Genomic DNA, 21436 nt, shown 5'->3' with positions numbered 1-21436 from the left:
AAAATAATTTAAAAGTAAATCACTAAGTATTTCTTAAATTTATAAAGATATATATATATATATATATATATATATATATATATATATATATATATATATATATATATACAAGTCACTCCCTAATTGACAAATGGTTAAAGCATGTGAACAGGCAGTTTTGCTATAAAGAAATCAAAACTATATATAGTTATATTTAATAAATGCTTTAAATCACTTGATTAGAGAAATGCTAATTAAAATAATTTTGAGATATCTATCTTACTCCTATCAGATTGACTAAAAGAGGAAAACAACAAATGTTGGAGGGGATGAAGAAAAACTGGGACACTGATTCATTGTAGGTAAAACTGTGAACTGAACCAACTATTTTGGAAAACAACCTGGATTATGCTCCAAAATTTATAAAACTGTGTATACATGTTGACCCAGCAATACCACCACTAGATTTTTTTTTACCAAGGTGATTGGGGGGGAAAGAAAAGAATTAACATGTTTAAAATATTTATAGCAGCTCTCTTTGTGGTAGCAAAAAACTCAAAATTGAGGTCATGCCCTTCAATTAGGGAACAGCAAAACAAGTTGTGGCATAAGATTTCAATGTAATACTACTGTGCTATAAGAAAAGATGAGCTGATTCATTTTAGAAAAAACAGGAAAAGACTTATATGAAATAATGAAAGTGAAATGAGCATCACAAGAGAACATTGTACCCAGTAACAGAAACAGTGTCATAGTAACAACTTTGAAAAACTAACTCATTTTGAGTATCATTAATACTCAAATCAAATATAAAGGACCAATGAAGAAAGATACTATTTTAGTCCAGAAAAAGAACTGCTAAACAGAAGTATGTATAGTATTGCTTTGCATATAAAAAACTTTAAAAGAAACACAAAAAGCAGGGTATTTTTGAAAATGATAAGTATTATTTATTATATATTTTCTTTTTAAAAAGTAAACTGTAAAATGGAAATTCATGTTTTCATGTTGAATCCTCTAGGTTATGCTATATACATGAAAATGTTATTTTCGTGTGCCTTTTTTGTATTCAAATTAAAAATAATTTTTAAAAAAAGGAACATTGAAAGTCACTAGTGAAATGAAGACAAAAATGTCATTTAAAATAATACTTAGGCCATTCATATACTTTAAACTTCAATTGATAAAAATGCAATTGTTTATTACAAATACTCAAGATGATGCTCCCGTTCAATTTCTCTAATTCTGGAAGACTTTATTGGGACAAAACATCCCAAAACCCATATTAATTTAGAGAGGATTTCCTACTTAAAACAGAAACTCTTTAAAGTTGTTCCCTTCCCCCAAGATTTAGCAAATTGCACTATAGGAAATAGGAGAGGTAGAACTAATCTGGCCTCTTCATGGTTTTTAGACTTAACCAACAGTCAACCTGAATTTCCTAATTTACTGAAAGAGGAACATGGTCTTGGAAATATTGTTTGATCACTGCACATTTTAAATAGGATGATTATGTACTGTAATATTAGAAATGATAGCAATTCATGAAGACTATCTAATAATGCACTGGCGGGATGTAATCTAATTAGAGGAAAGAATCTCCAACTGAAGAAATCATAAATCTTTTTAAGTACTGAAAGATGACATTTAATCTACAAGAAGAAGATTTAAACGGGCATACAAGAGTTGTTTTTAAATTTTTATCTTAGTCAAAATTTTAAATGACTTGATGCTACAAAGTCATTTACTTGCTCTCTTATTTGAAAATATTAAAAGACTGACAAAAAGGAGAATCCAAGGTAGTTTTCTCTCTCTCTTTTCATTTTTTAAAGACACAAGTGGCCAAGTGGGAAGGACCTCATAAGAGAAAGTCCTTAGACATTTGTAAAGGACTTTGGTGACTGATAAATTTACAAAGAGAAAAGGGGACCAAAATAATATGTCATATCAACAAAAATGCTAGAGAAAAATGATGGGAAATTTTTTAAAAAATCATAGAACTAAAAAAAACTGTCAAGTAAGAAAGACCTTTAGCCTTCAACTAATTATTCTAACCCCCTATTCAAAGCAAGAATCCCCTGGACAGCATCCTGGATAGATGATAATCAAGATACTTCTTAAAGAGGTATGTGAGGAAATCACCCGTGAGGAGAAATATTGGGTATTGCAAATGCTCTCAAACAGAGTACTCTAGCACACTTCAGTCAATCATTCATGTCTCTTTTATCACATGGGCACTATGTCAAAGATTCACATAAGACTGAAGTTTGTGTCAAATTGAAATTCATCACTTTTCTTCATATGCTTTGAAGTAAAACCTAATTGCATAATCTAGGGACTCAGAAATTTCCTTTTAATTCTCATTAGGAGTTCCTCAAATAATGGCACATAAAGAATGTGAGGTACATTACCTTCCTAAATTTATCAGGGCCTATTTGTAACAATAATTAAAGCTGTTTTTGTCCAAGGCTTTATACAATGGTTTATCTGGATCACCATTCTCTCTATGTTTTCCTCCCTTATTTTACTTGAGTTGTAGCATGTGCAAGAGTAAGGTCAACCCCACTTGAATCACGGAAAGAGTAATATAGCAACATCAAGTCAACCCCACCTCCCTGATTTACATTCATAGGTTAGTTCCCTCCAGAACAGATTTACTCCTAGGCTCAAGGTATTCCACAGTTCAATGTTCCTAAAACTCTGAAAGCAATCTCCTACTGCTGCCTTTACCTTGACAGAAATGATTATTAATAATTAATTATTTGGAGAGATTCAGAGTTTTCCCCATTTTCTAAAGTCCTGATTTTTAAAAGTTCAGTTTCTTGAAGAATATAGCTGATAATGAGATTATTTTAATTTTTCTTGTTCAAACCCCACCTGAATGGGGTAACCATTGTGTTCGGCTCAGGCTAGGATAGGGTATGATTAATAAATCAATTTTCCAAGGCTAGTGGTAGTCTGCATATAGAAATAATTCCTCTGTCAAGGGATAACATAATGTCACTCTCAGACCCTCACTGCAATATTCTTTCTTTAATTAATTGTTAACCAGAATTGATTGTTATTTTTCTTCCAAAAGAACAGATAAGCCCTGAGCTGCCCATGATTGTGTTTAGTCTAAGAAGGATAGCCAAATGATCATTCCTTTAATGTTAATAGAATAAGACAAAAAGATACAAAATCAGAAAGCTTCCAAGACAAAGAAAATGCCAGCTCATGTGTTTACATTCACATATGTGTGCATGCACACATATACACACACACAGTGCTTGGAAACAGAAAACAAATGGCTGTGAAATCTGTGATAAAACTAATTTACATTTTCAAACATGGAAAAAGAAGGGTAATGAAAAAGTGAACTTAAGTATCAGAGGCAGATTTTTTCAAATATTTATAAATACTATTGTTAAAAATAATCTTGGGAAAGTAGAAGGACTGGAGTGATGGAAAAGTCTCCATGATACCATGCATTAGGGAAAAGGTGAAGGTCAAGAAAGAATAAGGCCACTGACAAGTTGATGGGAATGGAGAAGGTAGAGATTCTCCATCTTTGGTTTGCTTCTGCTTTCTCTACTATGATAATCTTTGAACTGAAAATAAGAGCACAAAATTGGTGCCATCACCACAGTATAACATTGCTATGTCAGGTTTAGGAGCTGTCTGCCTCCAAAGTCACTTCACTTTTGTGTCAATGATTTGAATAAAGTTCTGGAAGGCAAGTTTCTCAAATTAGAATATTCCACAAGTTGAAAGGGATAGCAAACATACTAGATGTGATGGACAGGACCCAAAAAGACATCAACCGGCTGGAATGTAGGGTCAAATAAAATGTGATAGCTAAAAATGTAAAGTCTTACATTCCACAGAATCAACTTCACATGCACAAAATAGGGGGTGATATAGCTAAGTTGCAGTTCATTTGAAAAGAATCTTGGAATTTTAATGGATGGCAATCATGAACATGTCATTTTATGCAAATATATTACAGGAATCTAATGCTAAAGGGAAACAAAGCATCAAGGCAAAGTATCTGTATTCTCCTCTATGTAGTTCATAACTGGAATATTTAATCTAGGCAAAAGAAAGTGACCAAGAGAGTGAAGGGTCTTGAGTCGACCATTCCATATGGGAATCAGTTGAAGAAACTTGAAATATTTAGTTTCAAGAAAAGAAGTCTTAGTAGGAGCTCTCTTCAAATATTTGAAGAGCTAGATGGAAAAGTGGATGAAACACCAGATGTGGAATCAGAAGACCTGAGTTCAAATCCTGCCTCAGACACTTAATTAGCTTGTGTGACTGTGGGCAAGCCACTTAACCCTGTTTGCCTCAGTTTCATCAACTATAAACTAGACAGGATAACAGCACCTATCTCACAGGGTTGTTGTAAGAAACAAATGAGATACCAGGCATAAATTGCTTTGCAAATTTTAAAGTGTTAAATAAATTAGGGACAGTGAGGTGGCCCAGTGGAAAGATCCACTGGCCCTGGAGTCAGGAAATCCTGAGATCAAATCTGGCCTCTGATATTATTAGCTGTGTGACCCTGGATAAGTCACTTAACTTTGCCTTAATTTCCTCATCTGTAAATGGACCAGAGAAGGAAAAGGCAAACCATTCTAGTATGTTTGCTCTGAAAACCACAAATGGGGTCATGGAGAGCTGAGCATGATTGAAATAATGAAACAATGAAAAACAAAAATAAATGCTAGCAATTATTATCCTTATAATCATTTGAAATGCAGTCATTTGTCAGAGATTATTAAATCTCTTCATAAAATGTAACGAAGTAGCAAAGAGGCTATTTTCATTTCATGTAAGAAACATTTAAAGTTATTCAAAACTAGAATGAGCTGCTACTAGAGGCAAATTTTCCATCACTGGAGGGAAAATATAACCAAAGGCTGAGTCTGACCACTTCTTGCTCATATTTAAGAAGGGTTTCTCATTCAGATGCACTGGATGGCACTAAAGGTCCCTTCCCATTCTGATATTCTGCTGATAATAATATTCAAAATGAAAAGATTAATCAAGTCAGAAAAAAATTAACTTCAAGAAAACAATTTCAGATATAACATTAATGAAAAATAATTTTAAGATTATCAGAGCAACCATAGGCTATGAACAATAAGAACATTAATTATTCTTCTCACTTCCCATTATCCTTCTTTGTACTCAAACTCTTTTTAATCTAGGGAGAAAGTAGATATCTAAAGGCATCATTTAATAAAATACAGGTCAAATCTTGTTATTTTAAGGGACAATCCAAATTCTTTTGTTACAACAAAATTCTATCATACTGAACATTACTTAAAATAAATCGTCCATTGGTTAAGATTATCATTTTATTGAATAGACATTTTTGTTTTGAAAATAATGAGTATAATGGTATCTAAGGCAGCTAGATAGTGCCATAGTGCCCAGAGTTTTGAGCCTGGAGTCTTTATGAGTTCAAATCTGGCCTCATATTTGTGATTTAGTGATCCTATGTGATCCTAGGCAAGTCACCTGGCCCCATTTTCCTCAGTTTCCTCATATGTAAAATGAACTGGAGAAGGAAATGGCAAGCCACTCCAGAGCCCCTTGCAAGAAAACCCCAAATGGCATTAAAGAGTCAGATATGACTAAAAAGCGATTTAGCAGTAAATAATAGTATCTGCCTACAGTTTAACATTAAAATAAATGTGACATATTATAAATTTGGTTACAGTTTAAAGCTGTCTATTCATCCCTACCTCATCCTCTCTGCAACCTCACATACATGCACAAATTTTTTCTCTGCTCTTAATTCATGGTCTTGCATTTTCTTTCTATACTGCACAAATCTTCAAGAACATTTTATGATACTGAGCAAAGTTGAAAAGATATAGTAACCTTGTAAAATTTTCATTTTAAATTCCAGCAAGTAGATAGGGTGGGATAAGTTGGAAAGGCAGAAAGTCAAGGGTCCTGGATTTGGATTTCAGGGATTTATATTCTAATCCTAAATCTGTTATTTATTTCCCTTGTGACTTGAACAAGCAAGTCTCTTATATTCTCTGGGTTTCATTTTCTTCAATCATATATCGAGTGATAACTGTACTTCTATATGATTGATTTCCTTTATACTCTTAGGAGAGCCATTGAAGACTTTGAAGTGAGGAAGTAACGTAAGAATTGTGCTTGCATTAAGGTACAGTAGAAAGTCCCTGGGGTAATCCTGACAAATCCTCGTGCTGTCCAGCTGGGTGATGTTGGGAAAGATATCTAATATTCCTAGGTCTTGGTTTCCTCACCTATAAAAGGAAGCAGCTGGATTAAATAATGGTTAAGACCTGTTCAAACTTTAAAAATTCTATAATGCTTAGAGCCAGCATAAGCTGAGGAAATCTTTTTAACTTCTATATCAAAGGAAATGAATTACTGCTATTTTTAAAATTTCTTATAAGTACATCAGAGGTTTGACAAAATCCAGATGATCCTAAAGAATAATGAGGAACACTCAGAGGAATAGTGAATAAAATTTAAAGTAGACTGCCATATTTAAATTCAAGAACTATCTGTATCTGATCAATTAAGAACTATGGAATCAGAAACAGGTGTTTTCTGAAAGTACTAGATAAGTTCTCTGCTCCTCAACAACTATTATATACTGTAAAAATAGATAATTAGGTGGCCCAGCAGATGGAATGCAGGTCCTGTAGTTAAGAAGGCTCATCTACCTGAGTTCAAATGTGACCTCAGACATCTATTGGCTATATGATTCTGGGCAAATCAATTAACCCTGTTTGTTTCCATTTCTTCATCTTAAAAATGAATCATTTAAAAAAATTTAGAAGAAAATGCTGAACTACTCCAGTATCTTTGCCAAGAAAATCCCAAATGGGGTCAATAATAAGAACAAATCATGGTCATTCAAAATCTACAGTGAGCATTCCACTGTTATTTGGTGCCTGTGGGAAAGTGAGGGTGGGTGAGGGAAATAGGGATGATTGCTATGGAATCTTGTTTGAGTGTGGCATGGTATTATGATGGAAAGAAAACCGGATTAGGTGTCAGAAGAACTCATACACCATTTTTTTTTCTGTCACTTAGCTGGCTATGTGATCTGGGAAAGTCATTTATGTCTCTGTTATTTCTCTACACATTTCCTTAACCATATTATTATCTTTCCAAAATTTTCTAAAACCCTTTTTCACTCTAATATTGTATGAATGTTTCTGATCTTGTTGAGCTGATTCCTATTAATTACCATAAATTAAAATTCTATCCAAAAATTATGTGCTGCTCTCACCTTTTCCAGAAGTTCTGTTCGAAGGAAGCCTTTCCTGGCTTCCCTAACTGTATGTGCCCTCTCTCCTAAATTACCTTATATATTTTTGTATTTATTTCTCTTCATATATTTTCTGCAATAATATCAATAATTGTTAGCATGCACATAGCTCTTTAATATTTGCAAAGTGCTTTATAAATTATCTACTTTTATTCTCAAAAAATTCTGCTAGGCAGGTGCAACTGCTATTCTAATTTTACATAATAAAGAAACTGGGAGTTTTAGTAAGTGAGCTAGAGCCATACAAGTTGTTGTTGTCTATCAGCAAGCACTCACAAGGTGATCAGAAAAAGCAATACAAGGACACTCTCAAAGTCTCTCTTTAGAACTTTAGAACTGATTGTATGACATGGAAGACACTGGCACAGAACTACCCAGCATGGTGTGCTCTCATCAGAAAAGGTGCTGGGCTTTATTAGCAAAGCAGAATTGGATTAGCCCAAAAGAAATGCAAGATGTACAAAGCGAGAGAATCCACTTCAAATAAATGTTCATACAGACTATTGGTATCTGACTTGTGGTAAACATTCTGAGCTCATATAGTTCTCATCAGCCACAGCAGGATACACTGTGACTGGTCTTTAACATACTGATATCATTTTGGTCCTCTTAGAGAATGAAGGATCATGACCTCAGGGAGGTGCTGCCATGACATGCAAGTGAACTGGATTTAAGTGAGGGAGGGCTGTGCAAGGCCCCTTTCCTCTCCAGAGACATGTGTCCAATAACAAAAAAAAAAATAGATGAAGAAAACTGAAGATGGTCCTGGATGCAGTGGGAGACCTTGGTCTGTTTCAGCTAAGGTCTTTAGCAGGTCTCAGTTTGACTGAGGCAAATCAGTGATTAAGGCTAGGGAAGCTTTTGAGCTTTTGAGGAAGTTTTTACCTAGTCAAAAACAAACAAACAAACAAAAACTACAACCATCACAGTGAGGAGAGGAGAAAACATTCAGGATTTCTGTACAAAATAGAAAAAAATTGATACTTACATTCACTTTGAGACAATTCAGGCCCAAAGAAAGACCAAGTGGGATTTGGCCTGGGATCCATTGTTGAATAATCAATGAAACCCAAAGTGATTTGGACATCATCCTTGAGGAAAAAATCTAGCTGGTAAACCCCAAGTTATCTTGGGAGATTTCAGTGATGAAATAATAATAATACATTCCTTTAGTCAGAGCATTCTCAGGTAAGAGTATGATATAAAAAGGAAGGAAGGAAGGGAGAAAGGGAGAAAGGGAGGAAGGGAGGAAGGGAGGATGCATAATAATGTTGCCCATCTGACCAGTTCAACAGGTCTTCCTGACTCCCAGTCTCACACTTTATCTATAATGTCACCATATAAGTATATATTTGTATGTGTAAATTCCTTGCAGATAGAAATTGTTTCATTCTTTTTACTTGAATTCTCATTTAGCACAGCAGGCTCTGTGCCAGGCCGCACAGAGTAGACTTCTAATAAGTATGTATTGATTAATTAGCTGATTTGGGGCTCTTGGGACTCATGCTCTGATCCTTTGCACAGGTCACTTCTTAGCCCATTCCTGTTATCTTTTTGTCTCTCTCCCTCTCTGTCTCTGTTTCTCTATCTGTCTTTCTTCCTCCTTCCCTCCCTCCCTTTCTCCCTCTTCCCCTTAAATCAGATGAAGAATAACTCTGGACTTCTTTTATGTTCTGAATTATTTATATAACTTTACTTCTTTATGACTGTGACTTCTTGGAAGCTGGTATGTGATCAATGAATTATCAATGCTTGTCAGATTTAAAAATAATAGAAATTCAGTCCAATATCCTCAATTCACAGACAAGGAAACTGAGGTCCAAGGAGGGTTTGCATATGGTGACATAAGCAGCAAATAACAAGGCCAGTATTTGAAGAGAAATCTCTAGTTCCAAATCCATTATCCTGTCCATATCAGTATGCTAAAAGTTTCTTTCAACAAAATATCTGCCTTGAAAAAATCATCTAAACTTCCCAGGAAAGATCTTAAAACCTTAAAATCTTAAAAAATTGAACAAAGACTACCAATTCACTTCAGTTCCTTTCTAGATTACCTTCTCTGGGCATGAGATGGAATAGACAAGAAACCTAAGAAAGGTATGAGTGTGAAGGAAAAAGTAGTTCCAAATACTTTCCTAGGAACAAATTAGAATCCATATGTCTTGATAAGGTTACATAAATCTTCTAGTAAAATAAAGCTAATCTGTTTTCCTAATTGCCTAATTTCATTAAAATTAATTTTCACAGAATGAATAATTATTTTGGGTAAAGGATTTCAAAGAAAGAGATGAGCAAAAAAGTAGATAGGCTATGTCATGAGATGAGAATTAGGGATAATAGATGGGCAGGACCTATATTCCAGTGGCATCTTTGCAACATCAAGAGAAAATGAAGAGGGCTCCCACCCAACACATTGGGTGGATTCTATATGATGAACTTAAGAGGGCTCATGGATAAACATCAGACCCAGGATAGGCAGGCATAAGTTGGTATGTGTATCACTGTTATGTCCATATTGATGATATCACAGCTTTATTTCAGAATAAGTTTTGAGAATCATTGTCTCAGAGAGTACATCTGCATAGCCAGGGAGGATGGTCTCTTTTAATAAGATTTAGAAGATATTCTTTTCACATAATAACATATTAATTAAGACTTGATTCAATTTAGGGGGAAAGGAGGTATATTAGAAATTTACTATATCAATATAAACCTCTCCAACATTTTAGTAAATTAGTACCAGAGGACTGAGGAATTAAATGACTTGTCCACAGTCACAAAACCAGCATGTTTCAGAAGTAGGCTTTGCCTGAGTCCAGCTATGCCAAATTGCCTCCTATTTAATCAATTTAATGTAAATTGAAAGTATATTCTCTGGGGAAGCTAAGTGGCACAGTGGAGAACCTGAGTTAAAATTCAGACTTACACCTTTACTAGCTGTGTAATCCTAGGCATGTCACTTAACTCTGAGTGCCTCAAAAAATACATATATATATGTTCTCTTATATTGAGTGATACCCAAGAATTCTTTAGTGAATGACTTCCATTCTTGACCCAAGTTGATTTCACTAGATTTTCCTTTTATGAATATCAACAATAAAGCCTCTCAGATATAAATAATTTCTGATTATAATCAAGCTTAATTACCTGGCTGAGATCTAGGGGGAATCAGTTGTTAGAAATTCATTTGCACTACAACAATGGGATATTTAGTCAGAACTACCAGTTCCCCTCATGAGGCCTAAAATGAGTAAAGCAAAGTTCTCCTCAGCATCTGAAATGCTAAAATTTGTGGCTGTTTGCTTTCTATTCTGGTCTACTCATATCCTTCTTCACTCAACAGGTTGAGAATCCAGACCTAGCAAACTGATATCAAGCTCCATGCTTCTATTTCTGTCTAGAATAACAGATCATTAGCTCAGTAACTGAGTTTCCAGTCTTCTGGTCAACTATTCATGTTGCTGTGGACTCCAATCTTCAAATATGGGAATCTATCTGTTGCCTGTCATCCTTGCTGTGTGACCCATCCTGTGTCACATGCTTTGCATGAAAAATATCTACTAACCCTGACCTTCTCAGAGTCTCTTCATTTGTTACTCAGGGCTGTTCAGCATGTCATTCTTTCTAGATATTTCAGTGTCTTAATGTAAAATTTCCCAAAATACATACAGTAAAGCTATCTAAGTGTTCACAGATGGGGTACAAGTACTGTTGATCTTTAGAAAATTGGAGAGTAGGGAGCTAACAATGGATATACTTGAGTATTATTGCTATGTGGAATCTAAAAAAGGCAAATAAGGTGTCCAGGAACTAGAGCAGATTGTTAAAATTTCAGTGTAAGCATTTATACCTTGGAAAATTAACAAAGTTGCAAATCAGTATTTGATTTTTGCTTTGCTGATTCTCTAGCTTTAATGTTGGACAACCTCCATAGAGAGTGGAACTAAAATTGATCACCATCTAAGTCTAGACTTAAGAAAGAAAATATTAATAATGCAGGTTGAACTTAAAAGTATACTCTGCATACATTTTCCCTAGAGAGCCAATTATTAAACACTTACCAGCACCAATGGCACTCTGTCTAATGGTATCTTTCTTGTTTTTAGCTAACTAAAATTTTTAGAGTGTTAAATTCTTTTAGGATTTAACCTGCAAATTAAGGGCATGCTCCAACCTCATGGTTAATTTTCTCTTTCTCCTGGTTAATTGTGAGTTCCACTAGGAAACTTTTTCTATCATTAATAGTTAAAATTCCTTTCTTTGCTAACTATATGCTGTCTCAAATCTATTTCATTTTACCCTTTCTGATATCTATTGTACCTCTTCATTTTTTCTGTAACCTCTTCTAAATAAACCTAGCTTTTACCAAAGAGAATGGCCATTGTGAATTCTTTACCTGACTGAACTTCAATATTTGGTGACTATAATTTCATCATTTGGTGCTAAACCCCAAACAAATGCTCTCCTACAACACATCATGCTCACCCCTCCTTAAAATGGTAAGCAATTTGATATAGTTTATATAGAACATGCACATTTATAAAAGGGAAATATTAAAGTGATCTCTAATTATGTCTCACTAAATATTCTTCTGTAACTGGCTGGCTATCTTGCCCTCTCCTAGTCACAGCTCTCAAGCTGGGCAATATTCACAAACATTAACAATTGTTGACATAGATAATTCAAAATGGAAGCAGTTATAGCTGCAGGTGCTAAATGAATATTAGCCACTCAGATTTACCAAGTAGGAGGCCACAATAGAAACAAAAGAATAGGTCAAGTGTAATTGGCTAAGGAAATAAATGAGATAATGAATGGAAAGTATTTTCCAAACCTTAAAACACCATTTTAAAAATACCAGCTACTCTTATTGTTAAGACCAGCTGCAACAACAGGATAATGGTTATACTTATGAAAGGGCCTAAATAGGCCTCATGTGTGACAGGTGAGGAGCACAAAGGGATTGATTGATAGAAAAGAACAAAAAAGGGAAATTAGAAGAATATCTTCTCGTGGCATGAATATTATAATATTTCTGCAAAACCTAATTTAGGTCCTTTCATGGATACTGCCATTATCCTGTTGCTGCAGCTGGTCTTAACAATGAGTTGTTCTTTAGCCATTGCAGATGACCAAGTCCCTTTGTCTCCACCATGAAGCTGGAAGAATAATCAGAAGCTGGAAATTTTTTTCTTAGCATCATTGTTATGTCACTTAAAAGATCATAAAGGCAATGTGGTGAGATAAGGGTTGGCCCCAATATCAGGAAGAGACAGGTTCAAACCCTTTCTCTGACACTTAGTATCTGGGGGACCCTGAGCAAATCACTAACTTCTTAGTACCCAAGGCAACTTTTTAAAACTAAAAATTATAAAGAAAATGACAACCTATTTTGGTAGCAGGAGTAACTTGTTAATAAAAACTAGATAAATAGGTCCAGACAAACAAACCAGAAGAATCACAGGATTCTTGAAAGAAATTCTTGGAGATCATTTAATATAACCTTTTCATTTCACAAAAAGGTGACTTATTCAAAGTTATTTTACATAACAGAACTAGATTCAAATCTATATCCTCGGATTCAATACTCAAAGTTTTTGCTGCTTCATCACATTGTCTGAGGCTGTATTTGAACTCCAAGCCTAGTGCTCTCACCATAGTCACCTAATAGTCTCTAGTAGTAAGTACAAGAGGTAAGAACTTAAGTGTTCTGTTTCCAGAGTCAATGTACCTCTTTCCATTGTACCTCTCTATCTTCTATATGAATCAATTTTCATAATCTATTATAAGAATTATATTATAATATATTATAAAGGGTTTTATTACATTTTATTTTCAGATATGAGATGATGGACAGCTTGAGGTAAAGCTGGCTCTACTTTTTTAATTCCATAAAACCCTGAATACAATGTCCTTTTTTAATAAATAAAATGTTGACTGTTCTCTTGAATTTCTTCCTGCTTAACAGTGCCCTCTGCTGACTCAAATGAAATATAATCCAGCTGTCCTCTGAAATTAGCTTAAGTTTTAACAAGAAGCCCACTGGTAATTGCCTAATGATTGGTTGTAAAATAGGACCCACCATACCTTTGCCATCTTCTTTAGCTCAAGAAAAATAAGTCAGAGACATATGGCACAACCCAAAGTTGTGAAATAATGTTTGCTACACATAAGAGCAAAACTCCATCTTTTGAGTATTTGAATATTAAAATCTTAGTTTATGAAGTCATTGTGTGTTTTCATCCTTGTGTTAATTTTTATTCATGGTCAGAGGCAAAAATATGATTCTAGAAGCTGAAATTTAAAAGAAATACTAGTATAGGTCAATAGACCACCATTAGTAATTGGCTAATGAAACCCTTAAATCAATTTGCAGTAGCCTGAGGAGTCAGAATGAGTCTCTTTGATTTTTCCAAGCAGTAATTAATTTACTCAACAAACCAGCTAATATTTTCATTACATTAGTAAGATGCAAAGGTGTAGAGTGGGTCATTTCACAAATTTAGAGCTTCAAGGAATTTCAGATATCTTCTAATTCAGAGTTTTAAATGTTTTTAATAATATTTTATTTTTCTAAATACATTCAAAAATAGTTTTCAACATTCACCTTTGAAAACTTTGTGTTCCTACATAGAATTCCCAATCCCTCTATTTTTGTCTGCCTGCCTTTTGGATTTCCTTCACAGGCTAATTGTACACTATTTCAAAGTCTGATTCTTTTTATACAGCAAAACAACTGTTTGGACATGTATACATATATTGTATTTAATTTATACTCTAACATATTTAACATGTATTGGTCAACCTGGCATCTGAGTAGGGGAGGGAAGAAGGATGGGAAAAATTGGAACAAAAGGTTTGGCAATTGTCAATGCTGTAAAATTATTCATGCATATTTCTGACAAATAAAAACTATAATTAAAAAAATCATATAGAAATATAAAAAAAAAACTTTGTGTTCCAAATTTTTCTCCTCCTCTCCACCTCACCCCCAAGACAGCAGGCAATCTGATACAGCTTAAACATATATGACTCTTCTAAACATATTTCCATATTCATTATGGTGAACAAGAAAGATCAGATGAGAAAAAAAAATATGAGAAAGGAAAAAAATAAAGCAAACAAACAACAACAAAAAGGTGTAGTTCAGAAATGTTTAACCTTTTTTCTCTGTGTATGTGTGTGTGTGTATATGAATATGTGAACTTATGGACCCCTTCTCGGAATGTTTTTAAAAGCAAGAAAGAAATAAAACATATGAAATAAAATACATAAGTTTGTAAAAGAAACCAGCTATATTGAAATAAAGTTATCAAGATATTTTAAAACAGAAATAGTTCCAAGGATCTTAGGTTAGGAACTCCTGTTCTGACCTAGGCTCACAATCCTGTGAAGTTCAAACTATTATTATTTTTATTTTATGGGGAAACTAAGACAGACAGAAGTTAAGTGACTTGTCCAGGGTTGTAGAAGTAGTGTCTAAAGCCATATTTGGACTCAAATCTTCTTGACTCTAAACCCAATATGATACATTGCACCATCTTGCTGCCTAACGACACAAAAATAGATTAACAACCCCTGTAATCTAGTACAGTCCCCTCATTTTATGGTTAAGGTCTCTAAGATTCAGAAATAGTGAAATGAGGTATTCAAAGTCACAAAGTCATAAATAGCAGATTTTGGATTTGACCCCAGTTCCTCTTGATTCAAATCAAGGATGTTTTCCATAAAATCATGCTTTCTTCTCTGTTCTATGGGACTATTCTCCCTCTTCACAGAATTTCTTTCATTTAAAATTAAATTTAAAAAACTATGTTAATATTAATTTTGGGGGGGTAGGGATTGGTTGTATAATGGACCCCTTTGACAGATTGGTGAAACCTATGGCCCCCTTCTTAAAATGTGTTTATTTTGATTCATAATTGAAGGAAATGCTAAATTTCAATTAGAGACTATTAAAAATTAATCGTTTGTTTTGTTTTTTCTTATTGAAGCTTGTGGACTCTCCTGAAATCTGTCCACTGATTTGCTAGTTAGTGAACCTGAGTTTAAAAACCCCTAGTCTAGAGCAATGGATAGGAGGTATAGCCCAATAAATGAGACAGCTAGATGGCACAGAGAATAGAATCCTCCGGCTGGAGGCAGGAAAGACACAATTTCCTGAATTCAAATTTGGTCTCAAACACTAGTTTGTGATCCTAGATAAGTCACTTAATCCTGCTTGCCTCAGTTTCTTCATCTGTAAAATGAGCTGAAGAAGGAAATGGCAAAGCAGTTCAGTATCATTTTCAAGAAAATCTTAAATGGGATCACAAAGAGTTGAATACCATTGAAATGACTAAAAAACAATATGGCCCAATAAAAATGCCCCAAAGAGGGCATTTGATAGGGCAAGGGGGGGGGAGGGAAAGGGGCAAAGTAATTTAGAGGGCTGGTAGTTCAAATAAAGGGAATAAAAAATGTAGTTTGCTAGGTCACAATCTAGGTCACAACATGTCTATTTCCTAATAATGGTCTAGAGGTAGGTAAGCAGACTTTTGACACACAGCGCTGACTTCTTTTAGTTCGACAGAAAAAACCTGAGTTTCATGACAAGTTAGCAAAAATAATTCGTTAATTACTTAGAAAAATGGCTTCCTGTTTTAGCTAATTAAACAAGAAGCCATTTTTCTGTGGGAGAAGGGGAAAGAGAACATGACCTACTTGGGGTCTCTCATCCCTTTACTAAATTTGTCTTCAAATGTTGCCTTGAGAACATGTTTCCTGCTGTTTGCCAGCACACTCAAATTGCTAGTTATAGATGGCTGGCTTAACAGATTCTGATAATCTTAATCAGAAATACAAAGGATAGATTAAGAAGAGTCACAAAGTTTGTTTAGGGGCTTTTTTGGGCTTAGGGTGAAAGTAACCTCTCCCCTAATTGGTCATGTCACAATTTAAAGGCCAAACCTACAAAAGATAAGCAATTTTAAATACCTTTATTACTTGGATTATTATGGGCTAGTAACTTGTATTGTTCAACTGTTAGATTTTTAAAAGAGTGTCTATTCATATTAATTATTTTTAAAATTCACCTGAGAATACATAGGGAGGATCCCAAAGCCTGGTTCCCTAAGGAATTAACTAACCTAGCAGACACAGCTGAACATCAGGATGTTGATAATTGGTTGAGCACTCCATCTCAATAGGATTGTTTCCAAGAGGCAGGAATGGTAGAGTGCAATAAATACCTAGTTATCTATTTCTGTTCATAAAAGATATCTGGATTTCTTTATCAAGATAATAAAAGTTTTAGGAACAAAGAAAGATTTTAAAATCTGACCCTTCCTTTTGGGACCAAATACTACCAATGGACTTACACATTTTGTGTGAGAGGGAAGCTTAGGAAGGGAGCAGTTCCTTAAGTAGATGCACTTCAAGAACCAGAAATTAATTAATACTGTTCCTTACATGGGAGGGGTAGAGGAGAAGCTTGCATCTGGAAATTATCCTTTAAAATAAAAATGTTTGGGTCATTCAAGTCAAAAAAAGGATTATAGCCAAACAACCATGTATATATCTTAAGTGCATTTTACTAATGACATTATTATTTACCAGTTATTTAAGCTAAAACAAGGTTTTTCAGCTTCTTAGTACAAGCTTAAACATGTTTTATTCTATTTTGTTTTAATTTTGTTCACTACAAAGTTGGTCTATTCCCCAAGGCGTGCCCAGTAGGAAAATTAAGATCATATTTATTTATTTAATCCCAGCAAACTTTGCATGCAATGCTGACTCAAAGGAGGAATACACACAATACCACTCTTTCAAGTTTTAGCCTTTTAGCTAGATGCAAATGTCAAAGCTCCTACATAATCTGGGTACTACAAATATAGGTGTATACATATTTAGAAAACAAAATAATATTATTAGAGAAACTAGCTTAAATATAATCTTTTCTATATCTATATTTTCAATTCAAATGCCTCTCTATCCTCACTCCCATTCCTTTTCAAATTTCAAATACAATTAATCATACATTACTGCATAGTTAGTGTTTAAAAAATGCTTTTTGACTCATAGATTTCATAATCACAAAATGTTGCAGGGTAAATTGTATGTGTTGAGCTACATATTATTCATAATAAACAAATCTTTAAAGAATTATGAATTTAAGAACAGATATATGATGAGGTCAATGTAGCAATCCCTAATTCAAAATTAACATACGACAAATTCATAATGGCTCTTTTCCAAAAGGTAAGTTTATTTAGGAAAAGTTATAGGCAAAATGAAAAGGTAAAATAGGCATCAGGAATGGTAAATATGAAATAGATTTGGGAGAGCAATGAGTTATCAAGGAAAAGCATTTGGAAGAATCCATGAAAAGAATATGCCTAAGTATGCCATTGACTGGCAGCCTAAATCCATAGAGGAGTTAAGCAAACTAACCAGGACTACTGCATCGAGCACAACTCCATTGGGCTGGCCATATTGCTGAAATGCCAAATATATGCTTGTCGAAAAGATTATTTTATGGAGAACTCACACAAGGCAAGCGCTCATAAGGTGGTCAGAAAAAGCAATACAAGAACACTCTCAAGGTATCTCTTAAGAACTTTAGAATTAATTGTATGGCATGGGAGACACTGGCACAAGACCACCCAGTATGGCATGACCTCACTTGAGAAGATGCTGGGCTCTATTAGCAAAGCAAAATTGAGTTAGCTCAGAAGAAATGTGCAAAGTTAGGGAGTCTACTCAAAGATTCATGGGAACTATTTGTGTCTGGCATGTGGCAGAGCATTCCAAGCTGATTAGTCACAGTTTAAAGATGCCCAGAGATCTGAAGGATAGAAAATGGAGGTTGATAAAGAGTTCGATTCTTACAAATCATTCTATACAAATAGAATAGTCTGAGACTTAGTTATACCTGATTATAGCATATATATATATATATATATATATATATATATATATATATATACATACACACACACACACATATACACATTTATTTATTTATTTATTTATTTATGTGTGGGAACACACACATTTCAGATTCAGGATTTTCAAACGGAATATCCAGTTTCACTAAGATATACATTATTTAATTGTTAGAAAGTAACCCAAACCAGTATACTAATTAAGAATGAATGAATGGATAGATGAAAAAAAGTTTAATTAAGCACTTTTTATGTTTATGCTTACTTGAAATAAAAGCTGAGCATATCAACACACAAAAAAAGAAAGTCTCCTACTTTGGTGGAATGTCTATTTAACTGGGAGAAACTGCATAAAGAGGGGAAAGATAGGGAGGGAGAGACTTTTTGCTCTGGAACTTGGCAGGGATGAGGAAAAGCCTTTGGCAGTGGATTGACAAGGCCCCATCCGGGAGCTATGTCCAATTGATTTGATCTTGGGTCTCATGATTCCAGAACAGGAGAGAAGAGGAGGAAGTACACTACACAAATGATAATCATTTGTTTAGCAGAATAAATCATTTGTTTAGTAAGAGGCCAAAATGATTCAATGGTTTTCTTAAATTTTAATCCTCATGATATTATCACCAAATAATATTTATCATATAGTTATCCACTGAGCACTTTAGAAGTTTCTCTACCTAATAGAAAATTAGTTATGGTTTGAAATTTCAAGTCCAGCTCTGAAAGGTTTTTCTCTAGTTCTTTCTTATTTTCTCCCTTTTCAGGAAATACAAAAAAAAAATCATTATGGGAACAAAGTTTTATTCCTATTATTAGTTTTATTATTATTGTCTTATTACCATAGTTAAGACAATCCTCACAAATCTAGACTGCCTTTGTTAATATTTTCAAGGCAGTTTCAATATCTCAATACACATCCTTGTTTTTATTTTCCCTCCTCCCTGAAAAACCCCCAAAGATACTCTATCCTGCCTCATAGCATCATCCCTTTAATGATGTCTTTCCCCTTACTATAGCTAATTCTGGTTATCTATCAAAAATTCCTCTGTGGATTTAATCTGCTAATCAATGGCAAACTCACACCTCATGGTACATTCCTTTAATAGCTTCTTCCAGACCTCTTTCCTTGTTAATTCTATTGCTCTCCTGAATCTATTTCATATTTACTACTCCTAGTGGCTATTTTGTATCTTTTCATTTTTTTCTGAAACTTCTTCTCCTAATTAAATGTACCTTTTGGCTAAAAGAAAGTATGGTGGTGAGGTCTGGGTCTCTTTGTGAGGTTGGCAGAGAGAACCTGAAATACTGATAAAATTACTCCCTGAAGCAAGTAGGAAAGGGCATTGATAGGGATCAGCTCAATTTTACAGACTAACACCCTGTGGAAGTCCTGGGTAACTCCACGTTACTGTATACAATCAGAAAGCCAAGTTACATCAAACCCCTGAGGTTAAATTTCCCCTATAAATCTGTCTATGGTCCATGCCTCCACTAGTGGAAAAGAGAATTATATTTTAAATTTTTTATGGATATGAAAATTCTTATTCATAGGCCAGCTATTTAGCCTCATCTTAGTTTCTATCTAACCATAAACAGGGGAGATGAGCAGGGGACAATAAATGTTAATTTTCATAGTTCCCTTAAGGTTCTAAATGGTTTAAAGACGAATGTGAAATATAACTTATAAAGTAGTGTAAAGTGTTAGAAAAATTATAGGACTTCAGGAAGATGTAAAGAATGTGAAATATGGTCAGACACCTCAAGAAAATTATATTCTACTTTGAAAAGAAAAAAAAAAGTTAAAAGTTCATTATCTATCTGATGGCTATGAAATGGAACTTTACAAGTACTTTAATTTGCATTTCTCTAATTAGTGATTTGGAGCATTTTTTTAATATGGCTATAAATAGGCTGGGTTTCTTCATTGTGAATTGCATGTTCATATTCTTAAACCACTCATGACTGGTAGAAATGATCTTAATTTTATAAATTTGAATCAGTTCCTTATTTTGGAAATGAGACATTAGTCCCAGAAACTAACATTGATTTTTCTCTTTTAAATGTTTACCTTTTAGTCTTAGCACTATTGACTTGTTTATACAAAATCTTTTAATTTTGTCTAATTAAATGATATCTTTTATCTTCTTTTTATCCTTTCTATCCCTTGTTTGGTCTTGAACTTTTCTCTTATCCATAGATAAGAAAGGTAATTTCTTGCTTTTTATTCTAGTTTGTTTATGTGACCTTTTACATCTAGGTTTATATCCATTTAGAACTTATCTCAATATGAGTTATGAGGAAGAGTAGTCTAAAGCTGATTTCTTTACTATTGCTGTCTAATTTTTCTGCTAGTTCTTACCAAATATCAAATATCCTTAAATCAGTAGCTAGGATCTTTGTGTTTATTGAACATTAGGCTACTAGGTTCATTTGCTTTCATAATTAACAACAAAAATATTAATCAGAGTTTAAAAAAAAACATGGTAGGAGACAATACATAATTAATTGCAATTTCCATTAAAACTATTAGAGTTCAGGAGAAAGACAGTCAGAAATAAGCATTACTGAATGTTCAGTACCAGGTACTTAGCTAAAAGCTTTATAAATATTATTTCATTTAATCTTTATTACAACTCTATAAGGTAAGTAATATTATTATCCTCATTTCATAACTGAGGCACAGAAATCATGGGTCATAAAGACAGTAAATGTTTAAGTCTGAATTTGAATGTGGGCTGATTCTAGGTCCAGTGGTACAGTCATTTTACTACTTAGCTCTTTCTTGCCAGAAGAGAGAAGAAATCATAAGTCACTGGTAAGAGAATGCACTTAAATCCAAAATTCATTTAGCGCCCACTATATTCAAGGTATTGTGCCAGGATATATGGTTACAAATATAAGAAATGTCAGTCTCTGTCTTCAAGGAGTTTAAATTCTTTAGGAAGAATATAATGTGTAATAAAGGGATATGATATTTGAGGAAGAATGCAAGAACACCAAAAACTAATTTGATCAGGGAAAATTAAGGTGCATTTCAGATACTGAAAATAGCCTATGGAAAGATATGGAAGCGAGTAACCAAATGCCTGAGTCAGGGAACAGCCAGCAGCCCAATATAACTAGACTATAAAGTATGTAAAAGGGAATATAATATGCAATAATCCTCAAAAGACTGACCACAGTATATCTCTGAGAATTTTGAACCCCAAACTAAGAATTTTAT

The 21436-nt window shown here is 33.9% G+C and overlaps 1 protein-coding gene across 6 annotated transcripts in view; it reads right to left on the bottom strand.

Moving 5' to 3' along the window:
• The window catches only part of PIR (pirin), an 81573-nt gene that overhangs the window by 49407 nt on the left and 10730 nt on the right, over positions 1–21436 (bottom strand). The gene's annotated exons all lie outside the window — the stretch shown is intronic.

Source organism: Sminthopsis crassicaudata, chromosome 3 (assembly GCF_048593235.1).
Source record: "Sminthopsis crassicaudata isolate SCR6 chromosome 3, ASM4859323v1, whole genome shotgun sequence".
NCBI lineage: Eukaryota > Metazoa > Chordata > Mammalia > Dasyuromorphia > Dasyuridae > Sminthopsis > Sminthopsis crassicaudata.
The sequence above is the reverse complement of the archived record's forward strand: the minus strand, read 5'-3'. Positions and strand labels throughout refer to the sequence as shown.